The sequence below is a fragment of the Hordeum vulgare genome, chromosome 6H, assembly GCF_904849725.1.
Source record: "Hordeum vulgare subsp. vulgare chromosome 6H, MorexV3_pseudomolecules_assembly, whole genome shotgun sequence".
Lineage (NCBI taxonomy): Eukaryota > Viridiplantae > Streptophyta > Magnoliopsida > Poales > Poaceae > Hordeum > Hordeum vulgare.
Genome location: NC_058523.1, coordinates 491,780,159 through 491,791,809, shown reverse-complemented (window position 1 = coordinate 491,791,809; position 11,651 = coordinate 491,780,159). Strand labels below are relative to the sequence as shown.

General features: G+C 40.8%; 1 non-coding gene across 1 annotated transcript; it reads right to left on the bottom strand.

Moving 5' to 3' along the window:
• Positions 1-1,871: 1,871 nt before the first annotated feature.
• LOC123406478 lies at positions 1,872-1,974 on the bottom strand. The gene has a single exon (XR_006612176.1). It is a non-coding gene; the product is annotated as a U6 spliceosomal RNA (small nuclear RNA).
• Between the last annotated feature and the right edge of the window lie 9,677 nt (positions 1,975-11,651).

The window sequence follows — 11,651 nt, the reverse complement described above, 5'->3', positions numbered from 1 at the left end:
CTATTTCCTGTCTACGTCCTCTAAAATTACAAGGAAGGCATGGCGCAAGTCCAAGGTCTCATGGTGAAATATATGAACACAACGTCTTTAGGAACCACATCATTTTATATATTTTGATGAAAAGAATTTAAGAGAGAAAATACTTAGTCAAGCATAGGGGCTATTGATCTTGTCGTGGCAAAAGCTAGCGACCCTTGATTCCACCGTCATGGCTAGACTGAACTCAACTAGCATCACATGCTTAGATTAATGATCTCATCGTCCTTGAAGGCGTCTGTGTGGATTCATAGAAAGCGAACAAATGGTCCGGCAATGGCAGTGATGAACACATGATGTGAGGGCCATCACCGGCCGCACTTAGCTGACCCACTGCTGCTTGTTGTTTGGTGTTCAAGGCTAACGGATGACAGGCGAGACGTGCCTGCGTCGAGCAGGATTCACCACCACTTTGGGGAATCTTTCCGGGATTATGCCGAGGTGCGTCACCCGACACAATATGAGGAATGATGTAGGGATGGAAGGAAGGTGGGAAGAATCAGTGGCGATTTTATTGAGAGAATGGAAGAAAGGTGAGAAGAAAACGATGGCGATTCATTCTCATCGTCAAAGAAGTTTCCTCTTCCTCCTCCCCTGTTAATAGCTAGTTAGAGCCTGCATATTAATTTCTGAGTGAAATGCATCACTGGTCCGTTAACTCAAACGGAATGCACGCTTTAGGCCATGAACTCGGGAATTGATCAATTTAGGCCATAAAATCATTAGTTTGACCAAATAAGGTCAAAACCGACCCGAAAGAATAAAACCCGGCCACATGGCTGCAATGTCATCGCGTCTTTCATAGTTTCCGCTTTGGTTAATACATAGAAGGTCTTTTTGCAAACTTTCTTTTTCACTCGCTTTAAAAAAGCCAAAAAACATGTCTTCAATATGAGATCGAACCAACAATCCCCACCTTCAAAGCATACATGGCTACCAGTAGAGCACTGAACTATTTGTCTCTGTATATGAATTTGCATTGTATATATTCCATGCAAGCAAAAGCATATTTAAAAGATAGAAAAAGGCAGACATATCTCAACTCCCTAAACCTACTCAAGGAGGCGACCCCACTTCCTAAACCCACACGGTCCCCGAATCACACCGCATTGTCTTCAAGATGTATATATTTCACTTTTATATTGTCTAGAAATCCACTAATCACGTATATATTGTGTAAGCTATTAGATGCGTAAGACATTTTTTTGCATTCTAGCAATGTATTGTGAGCTTATGTATATTTTTATTCTCAAAAAAGTGCTTTCGAAACAATCAATATAGAAAGGAAACGAGTTAATACGATCACCAACGAAAGGAAATTGAGCGAGCAAAGGCTGAAGGAAATCGAGCTGTCCAGGGAAGAGATTGTACTTAATCTCTAAAAGACTGCATAAAAAAACATCAATTGGTACACATTTTAGTGGTTCGTGTGATTCCTGCTGAGACGAAAGGGTTTGTGTTTGAATCCAATGAACTATAATTTTATGTTATTTTCGTCCACACACGATCAGTATGGGATGTGAAAATAGACCTATCAGTTTGCAAGTAGATCCATGTAAAAATTAGTTAGTTCACAAGCGGTCTAAAGAACCCTGATGTGGCAGTCATGTAGTTGGTTTTTTCTCCACGAGTTCTATTTTGGCCTTATTCTATTGAATTAATGAGTTTATTGGCTGAATCGTTCAATTCCCGAGTTCATGGCCTTAAGTGTGTAACTAGTTTGAGTTAATGAACTAACGACGCGTTTCACTCTTAATTGCCATTGTAATCAATGCAATTTCCTCATATTACTGTTGTGTATAGCCAAAATATAGATGGTAGGAGTATTTGCATTTGATCATGTATTTTTTATCTCGATTTGTGCGTGTCATCCTTGTACAGGGGCCATGTTAATCTTCTTTGTATCGCTCCCATGTATTGATGGTTGTCCATAGAACCATTGCATGCACGTATTAATTGTCGTTTATATGCATGGCTAACCAATAGACGACTGTTGCATGTGGGCTAACGTGGAAGGTTGAGATATGCTTAGTAGATAGAAAGTTGCTCAAGGGGTAGGCTGAAATGAGCTAGTGGGTTGCTTGGTGGAACTATGATGTGGACATATTGCATGTTGAAAGAATTGAGATTAACTTTTTAAGAATATGAGATTTGCGTTAGTTAGGGTTTTATATGTAAGCCTGATGGTCTGGGTAACTCTAGAATCAAATGGTTGCATGTGTGTATCTGTATTTTGCATTCTTTTTATCTCATAAGTTGATAAGCACTTTTGTGTCCATCTCACAAATAAGAATTAAATGGGAGTATTACCGAACACGAGTGCACTCATTCAGTTGTCTATCTAAGGCTGATCGTAATCATAGATAATATTATGCATGTCAACTAGATAGTTTTAATGAGATGACGTAAAATTAAATGAAGAAAGTGATGGGTGAGTATTATATCATGATGCTATATGATATTAAATGTTGTGCTATTATGTGTCATGCATGGCAAGAAATAAACTATTCTATAATACTAGCATATGAAACTATACATTACGAATGTAGTACTACCTTCGTTTCTTTTTACTCCTCATATAAGATTTGATCAAAGTCAAACAACATAAAGTTTGACGAAATTTATATCAAAAAATATGAATATCTACTATATTAAAATTATATAGTATGAAAATTCATCTTGTGGTGTATCTGATAATATTGATTTCATGTTGTGAATGTTGATATTTTTAGTATAAAGTTAGTCAAACTTTACAAAGTTTGACTTTGACCATACCTTATATGCAGACTAAAAAACCGAGGGAGTATCATACACTATTATCATCTGCATGGTACTAATATATGATATTTTTCATTATAACCAGCCTAAGATCAGCAGCATTTTAAACACTACGATCATCCTCGATTCTTCTTCCTCCAAATACTTCAAACGTGTCGACGAGTCACAATCGTAGCGCGAGAGGCTTATAGTACCGCTGGCAAAACCGCAAACACCAACTGGTACTGTTTAAATGTACTTCCATGGTCCAGCCCGGCAACCGGCGCACTGAAGCAACCCTTGGTCCCGACCTTAATTAATGTCGATCGAGCATACGGCCGCCTAAAATCGACATTGGAGGTGGCATGCGTTTCATTACGGCGAAAGCAATAGGCTACTCCATCTAAAACAGCCTCCTGTTCACCAGCGATGGCTAAGAGCACGAATGTTCTCCGTGCAGGACCAATAATTATTTCAGCTAGTATAATTATTGGTTTTGAGCTGGCCTGCCATTCGGTCTCCAACACAATTAACCACTTCTAGGTCCAGCAACAGTTGATATCAAAGCAAGAAAACGCCTACTGGTGTGTGGCGTTGAACACTTCGACATTGCTCCTTGACCGAGGGCAAGTTGCTGCAGATCACCGGTGTGCCCAGTCCGACTTCGTCCTGCCAACCGTCGCAGCCCCGCCTTCCTCCTGCCACATTGTCACATCCTGATAAATGCGGTCAGACAGACGACTTGATCAAATTTGACGCCCGAGACCCCATTATGGTACCATTGTAGTACACTAGTTTGGTTTGCTCCGACGAACTGTCATGTCTAGCTATTAAGCCTCGTCCGTGACGCTTTTGTGCTACCAAAGCAATTGAAATGGAGGTCTTCTTTCTCCGGAGAGAATGGAGGTTAAGAACATCTACAGCCGGGCCGAAGACCGGACAGTGCCCGATCAGTATAATGTGACCTACACCGCCACTCATACCGGTCGTTTGGAGACTGACTCTCTCATTGATCGGTGGCTCCTCAATAAAATGGAAGAGGTTTTGACAGCCTAGTCATTTATACGTCTTCAGTCTGAAAATAAACGTAACGCTAGACTATTCAATAGACCGTACCGGCAGGTACTTGCAGAGAGACAGAGTCTAGTTGTCCTTATCCTCAACTAGATCAAAGATTAGAAAACGGTGCTTAATTGAGTAAGAGCTCTAAAACGTTTTGTAAGAGAGTAGACTAGTTATAGTGTTAGTGTGATTGTTTCATTATAGATGTTCCCATCTACAAGAGGACTCATTTAACTATTTTCCTCCTTCTATAAAAATACGGTACGAGCTTACTCTAAAAAAAATTACCGGTCACTTGGGTTGGCCGGCGCAGTCAAACCAATTAAGACCTCTGATGGATTTGGGGTTCGGATGCGCCCTCATGTCTCTGCGACGTCAGACCGGCCCAAAGCTGCGCTACGCACACCACACAAATATCCCTATATCTCGATGAACCATAGAACCGGGTCAAAACAGACTCTCCGTCCCAGCTCCACTCGTTGTCTCCTCCTCTTCCCATCCCCTCCCCTTCCGATTCAATGTCGAGTCCGACAGCACAACATTCGGTGGCGACGACCCCATTGTCATCCGGGGTCTCGAAGACCAAAACATTGACCAATCCTGAAACATGGTAGTGACAACCTTTTCCGAATCGTTATATTAATAACATCATGTCCATCGGTCATAACTTACTCGAACCGCAGTTCGAGATGATGTTTGACATCTCATATCAAAACAGAGATTGTGCCCTGCGTTTTGAGGGATATCAACAATCGAGTATTGCACCCCACGCATCCACAACGGCTCGATCCAGTCAAAACGTGGCGATTTCACCGGCGCGGTTGAGGGACCGTCCATCTTTCCCACAGCCTATAAATCCTCGGGTTTTTTTAATCCTTTCTCCCCATGCTCCCTTACTACTCCTGCATCAAAACATCCCTCGCTTTAATCGACCACCGAAAAATTCCACGCTCGAATTTTCCAACCGTAATGGCGGACGCAGATTAGAAGGGGTGGTGGGGTCCTTCAAAGGTGGACCTCGCTACCATCAACGAGCTCCGGTCAGTGGGATACATTCCCACCGGTGTTGCCTGCAGGGTGCGGGACTCCAACCAGCGTGTAACACCCCTATAATTAAGCTAGAGTGATCTCTAACTAATGATGCCATGTCATCCTGTGTTGCTAAACCTAATTGCCTCTTAAGTGAAACCCTAGTCAAATTCAAATTCGAATATCAAGTCAAATTATTATTTCTCCAAACAGTAAATCAAAGGTGTTCATACTTTTGCAAATAATCCCCAAGTAATTATGTTAAGGGAAAACATCACCTAAATTATCCGCATGCCCCTAGTAATTATTTTAGTGGAACAACAACTAATATCTTGATCATCTCAAATTCAAAAAATGTTTAACCCTTTTCAATTGGTTTGAAACTTTTTGTGGAGCTTTGGTATGTTACAAAGTATTTTTGTGTAAAGTTTCACTCACAACAAAAATAGTTTGCTCACTCAAATAAATGCAAAACAATAGCTAAATTAAATAAAGAAAAAGATAAAAGAAAACCAAAACCCCCAATATGCACTTGGGCCTCAAGTGCACATTGCACGCCCATCCCACGTGTGGGTCGTCTCCTACCTTTGTTCATCACAGGTTGGGTGGACGTCATACCCCCGTGTGTGGCCGTGGATGGCCACATGCCGACCATCTCGCCTCTCCCTAGCGACATACAAGCTCCCTTTGACGCCCCGACAACCCTAGACCACCCCACTTCTCCTCCCTCGCGCCGGTGCTCTCTCCCCCGCACAGACCTGAGCATAGCCGTTGCCATGACCTCCTCTGTTCGCGCGACCACTGTTGTCCCCTCCTGATGAAACCTTGTCCCCGTGCTTCGCCATCGACCGCTACATCGTATGCGACAATCACCTAGGGCTCGACGCCTTTCCTTTACCGGATCAGCGTCACCTTCTTCCTCGGACGCAGCCGGTGAGGTCCATCAAATTCTTCACCTATGATCCTCCCACGAGCTCTCTTTGCACACATGCAGGCTTGCGGGAAGCTCCCTCTCGAAACACCTCCCTGCCCCGATCAATTTTGTGCCCGTAGCATCTGATGCCATGGCCTCCGAAGCTCATCGCCATCGCTTGCATCACTGCCCCGCGAACACATCGCGGGGGTCACGCGCCGTCACAGTGATGTCAGCTGTGCTTCCCTAGCAATGGCACCAGGAATAGTCGTGTCGACGGCACCAGGAATCCTTCTACTACGGCTATGGAGCCTTGCGTTGGTGTTCCCTCGAAGTGGAAAGGGTGATGTAGCACAACGGTGATAAGTATTTCCCTCAGTTTGAGAACCAACGTATCAATCCAGTGGAGGAGTATCACAGGATCCTGCACAAATACAAAAAGCTTGCTCCCAACGCTTTAAAAACTTTTGTTTGTATACCAATAAATATATTTTTTGAGCTCTAACCTATTAACCCACTGCCTAGTGCGAGTTGTTGTTTTCTGCATGTTTTGGCTTTTCAGGTTTATAGTACCAAACGAAGTCCAATTGCCTCGAAACTTTTTTATGATTTTTTCTGGATCAAAATAAGACCTGGAAGCTTCACGAGGAGACCAGAGGCCACACGGGGGAGCCACCACACAATAGGGCGCACCTAGGGGTGGCTTGTCCTAACGTGTGGTGGGCCTCTCAGGCGCCTCCTCATGTCCCTCTTCATTCTATAAATCCTCAAATATGACAAAACCCTACGAGAGCCACCAAAAACACTTTTTCTACCGCCCCAAGGATCTGTTCTGCCGTGTGCCCACTTGGAGCCCTGTTCCGGTGTCCTATCCGAGGGGAGATCGGTCAGAGAGGTCCTTTACATCAACCTTGTTGCTCCCATGGTGACGTGTGAGTTGTTTACTATAGACCTACGGGTCTGTAGTAAGTATCTAGATGGCTCTCTCTCTCTCTCTCTCTCTCTCTCTCTCTCTCTTCTATACAATGATCGTCAGACGCTTTGATCTATCTGATGTAATTCTTTTGTGCGGTATGTTTGTTCAGATCCGATGAATTGTGGGTTTATGTTCAGAATATTCATGATAAAGATTTGACATCTTCTCTAAATATATTATGATTCTTATTTGCATGATTATGTTATCTTCATAAATCTCTCCGATCTATTAAAATAGTTTGGCCAACTAGATTGATATTTTTTCACTTAGAGGGATCCGTTGTACTGGGTTCAATCTAGCGGAGTCCTATATCCTAGTGACAGAAAGGGACAAGGACACGTCTTTGTATTATTCCCACTAAGGATAAAATGATGGGGTTAATTCATATTGATTGAGTTCTATTTGTCTACATCATGCCATTGTTCTCCAAGCATTACTCTGTTTTACTTAATAATCTAGATGCATGCTGGATAGCGGTTGATGGGTGGAGTAATAGTAATAGGTGCAGGCAGGAGTTGACCTATTTGCTTATGGACGTGATGCCTACATATATATGATCATTGTTGTGAATATCACATAACTATGCGCTTTTCTATCAATTGCCCGACTGTAATTTGTTTACCCACCGTATACCTACTACATGAGAGATGCCATTAGGGAAAACTACGGCCCCGGGTCTATTCACTTATAAGTTTACAAAAACTACAATTACCGCGGTGCCTTTATTTACCATTTGTTTACTTTGAAATTATCAACTTTCATCTACACACTTTACTTTCTTGCAAATAACGAGTCCAAGGGGGTTTACAACCCTCTTGTCCGTGTTGGGTGCAAGTGTTTCCTTCTTCGTGTTTAGTCCTGAAGATGGGGGCTGGTTGTTACTCCTATTAGTTTGATAAACCTTGGCTCTCTACTGAGGGAAAGACTTATCCATACTCTGTTGCATCAACCATTCCTCTTCACAGAAAATCCAATGTAGATCACAAGTACCAAGAAGGATTTCTCGCGCCGTTGCTGGGGAGTATCATCAACCTTCTATCAAGTAACTTCGCACAAATTATTATTCACTTGTTCTTATTTTTATTTTCTTCTACATTTAGCTTGCTTTATAAAAATCAAAAATACAAAATATTTACATTTGCTTGTCACTCGTTTACTTCTTTGCTTGCCAATTCACTTGTTCTGCTTGTTACTTTGCTTGCTCGGTTACCATGTCTCAAGATACTACTAAGTTGTGTGACTTCGCAAATACTAGTAACAATGATTTTATTACTACACCTAAATCGGACACCACTAGTGTGTGTCTTATGATACATATGCCGCATTGCTGAATCTTATGATGAAAGAACAATTTTCGAGAAGTGCTAATGAGGATCACACTTTTCATCTTAATACCTTTGTTGAACTTTGTGATATGCAAAAGAAAAAGGTAATGGATAATTATATTGGAACATGGGATAAGTGTGAAGATGCTTTTATTACAAGTATTTTCCTCCTGCTAAGATCATTTCCATTAGAAATCAAATTAAGAATTTGAAACAACATGACCAAGAACATGTTGGAAAAGCTTGGGAGAGGATGAAATCCACGATTAGAAATTGTCCTACTCATGGTTTAAACTCATGGGCAATTATTCAAAATTTCTATGTTGGACTAAATTTTGTGTCTAGAAATCTTCTAGATTTTTTTGCAGGTGGTACCTTCATGGAAGTGACCTTAGGAGATGCCACCAAACTTCTAGAAAAAATCATGACAAACTACTCTCAATGGCATGCCAAAAGAACTCCAACTGGTAAGAAGGTAAACTCTGTTGAGGAACTCGCTACTTTGAGTGAAAAAGTTGATGCTCTTATGAATTTTGTTGTTAGCAAAAAGGTTCATGTTGAACCTAATGGCATGCCCTTGTCTACTTTTATTGAGAAAAATGATAATGCCATTGATGTGAATTTTTCTCATGAAATTTTTTTAATAACAATGCCTATATGGGTAATTTCAATGCTAGGCCATATCTCGGTAACTCATCTAATAGTTATGGGAACTCTTATAGCACTTCTTATGGAAATTCTTCTACCAACAATAATAATTTATCCTATGATCTTGAGAACACCATTAAAGAATTCATTAGTTCTCAAAAGGTTTTAATTACTATGGTAGAGGAAAAGTTTCACAAAATTGATGATTTGGCTAGGAACATGGATACGATTGCTCTTGATGTAGAAACTCTTAAAAGTATAACTTTGCCACCAAAGAATGATTTAAATGAGACTATTGTACATATCCAAATATTTATCAAATGAAAGTAAGGATAGGACCGCTAAGTTAAAAGCTAAGCGGGAATTCCTAGAAAAAGCTCTCCCACCCGGTTTTTACCGGAATCATGATGAAGATCTTAAAGTGCTTGGCACTTCTCCTATTTAATATTTGTTTACTAATATGAAAATGAATGACAAAGGGACTTGGTATGAGTGAACTCCAGCTAGAGAGTGTCCCAATTACTTGAAGGGTGATGACTACAGTGATAAACTTGAAAAAGTGGGTTTGGAAAGGTTAAAACTTTAACTAGTGATGTGCCCACTATCTTGGATCAAAAGGATTTTTATTATGATAATTTTGTTACTAGAATATATTTCCTTTCTGCAATCCATCATTAGCTCACCCAATGCTTATGAACAAAATAAGGCTTTTATCCAACATATAGTAGAAGCTATGGTAAAATCCTATGATGAAAAACTTGAGTTAGAAGTCTCTATTCCTAGAAAGTTGCATGATGAGTGGGAAACTACTATTAAAATTTAAACTCAATAATATGAATGCAATGCCTTGTGTGACCTAGGTACTAGTTATCAACTATACCTAAATCTTTATGTGATGTACGATATATCTCCAACGTATCTACTTTTCTAAACTCTTTTGCCCTTGTTTTGGACTCTAATTTCCATGAGTTGAATGGAACTAACCTGGACTGACGCTGTTTTCAGTAGAATTGCCTTGGTGTTATTTTTGTGCAAAAATAAAAGTTCCCGGATTGACCTGAAAATTTACGAAGAATATTTTTGGAGTTAATAAAAAATACCGGCGAAAGAACCTACCGGAGAGGGGCCGCCCCAAGGCCGCAAGCCTGTAGGGCGCCCCCTGGGCTTATAGGGCCCCTCAAGCTCCACCGACCTATTTTCGAGTCCTATATATTCCCATCTACGGAGAAAAAAAATCGAGAAGAGTTCATCGCGTTTTACGATACGGAGCCGCCGCCACCTCGTGTTCTTCCTCGGGAGGGCAGATCTGGAGCCTGATTTGGGCTCCGGAGAGGGGAAATCGACATCGTCGTCATCACTAACCATCCTTCATCACCAATTTCATGATGCTCTCCATCGTCCGTGAGTAATTCCATCGTAGGCTTGCGAGATAGGTGATGGGTTGGATGAGATCTATCATGTAATCGAGTTAGTTTTGTTAGGGTTTGATCCCTAGTATCCACTATGTTCTGAGATTGATGTTGCTATGACTTTGCTGTGCTTAATGCTTGTCACTAGGGCCCAAGTCCCATGATTTCGGATTTGAACCTATTATATTTTCATTAATATATATGTGTTCTTGATCCTATCTTGCAAGTTATAGACACCTATCACAAGTTATGATCCGCATCCCGAGGGTGACAATAACTGGGATTCTTTTCGGTGATTACCGTAGTTTGAGGAGTTCATGTATTCACCAAGTGCTAATGCTTTGGTCCGGTTCTCTATTAAAAGGAGGCCTTAATATCCCTTAGTTTCCCTTAGGACCCCGCTGCCATGGGAGTGTAGGAAAAAAGATGTCATGCAAGTTCTTTTCCATAAGCACGTATGACTATATATGGAATACATGCCTACATTATATTGATGAATTGAAGCTAGTTCTGTTTCATCCTATGTTATGACTGTTGCATGACGAATACCATACAACATAATTATCCATCACTGATCCATTCCGTACGAGCTTTCCACATATTGGTCTTTGCTAAGTTACTTTTTCGCTGCTATTGTTACGATCACTACAAGACTGCTACTGTTACGTTTGTCACTGTTACCATTACTTCCATACTAATTTTCTACTAAATACTTTGATGCACATACTAAATCTTTCAGGTGTGGTTGAATTGAGAACTCAGCTGCTAATACTCGAGAATATTCTTTGGCTCCCCTTGTGTCGAATCAATAAATTTGGGTTGAATACTCTACCTTCAAAATTTTTTGCGATCCCCTATACTTGTGACTTATCAAGACCTTTTTCTCGTGTCGTTGCAGGGGAGCATAGCTTTATTCTCTGAGTCACTTGGAAATTATATCTGTTGATCACGATGAAGAATCTGAAAGACGCTAAAACCAATATCTACCCCCAGTTACGAGGGCAGGTAAGGAACAACCATCTGGCTCTGCACTTGATTCATCGTCTGTTATGAGTAAACTTATGACACCACCACCTGTTACTAAATCCGATATGTCGCAAGTAATTGATGATGCTACTTCTATGCATGATGCTTATGATGATATTTTGCTTGATACTACTGTGCCACTTGGTGATTTTCTTGATGAACAAATTGCTAGAGTGAATGCTAAAACTGATAATATTGTTGAATTTGATGAAACTGAACACTATGATTCACCTGCTAGACCTAGCTCTCTTAGATATGAATTGCCTAATATACCTGAGGGTTATGTTATGGAACGAGAAGTAGCTAGGGAATTTCTTGCTTGTAAGGATAGAGATGATCTTAAGAAATTGCTATGCAAGTGGAAGGAAAAATCTTTAAATGCTAGAAAATATATGATCCCAAGTTTGCTACTTCACCTATCTGTATTACTCAAAAGGATTATGAATTCTCTGTCGATCCTGAGTTAATTA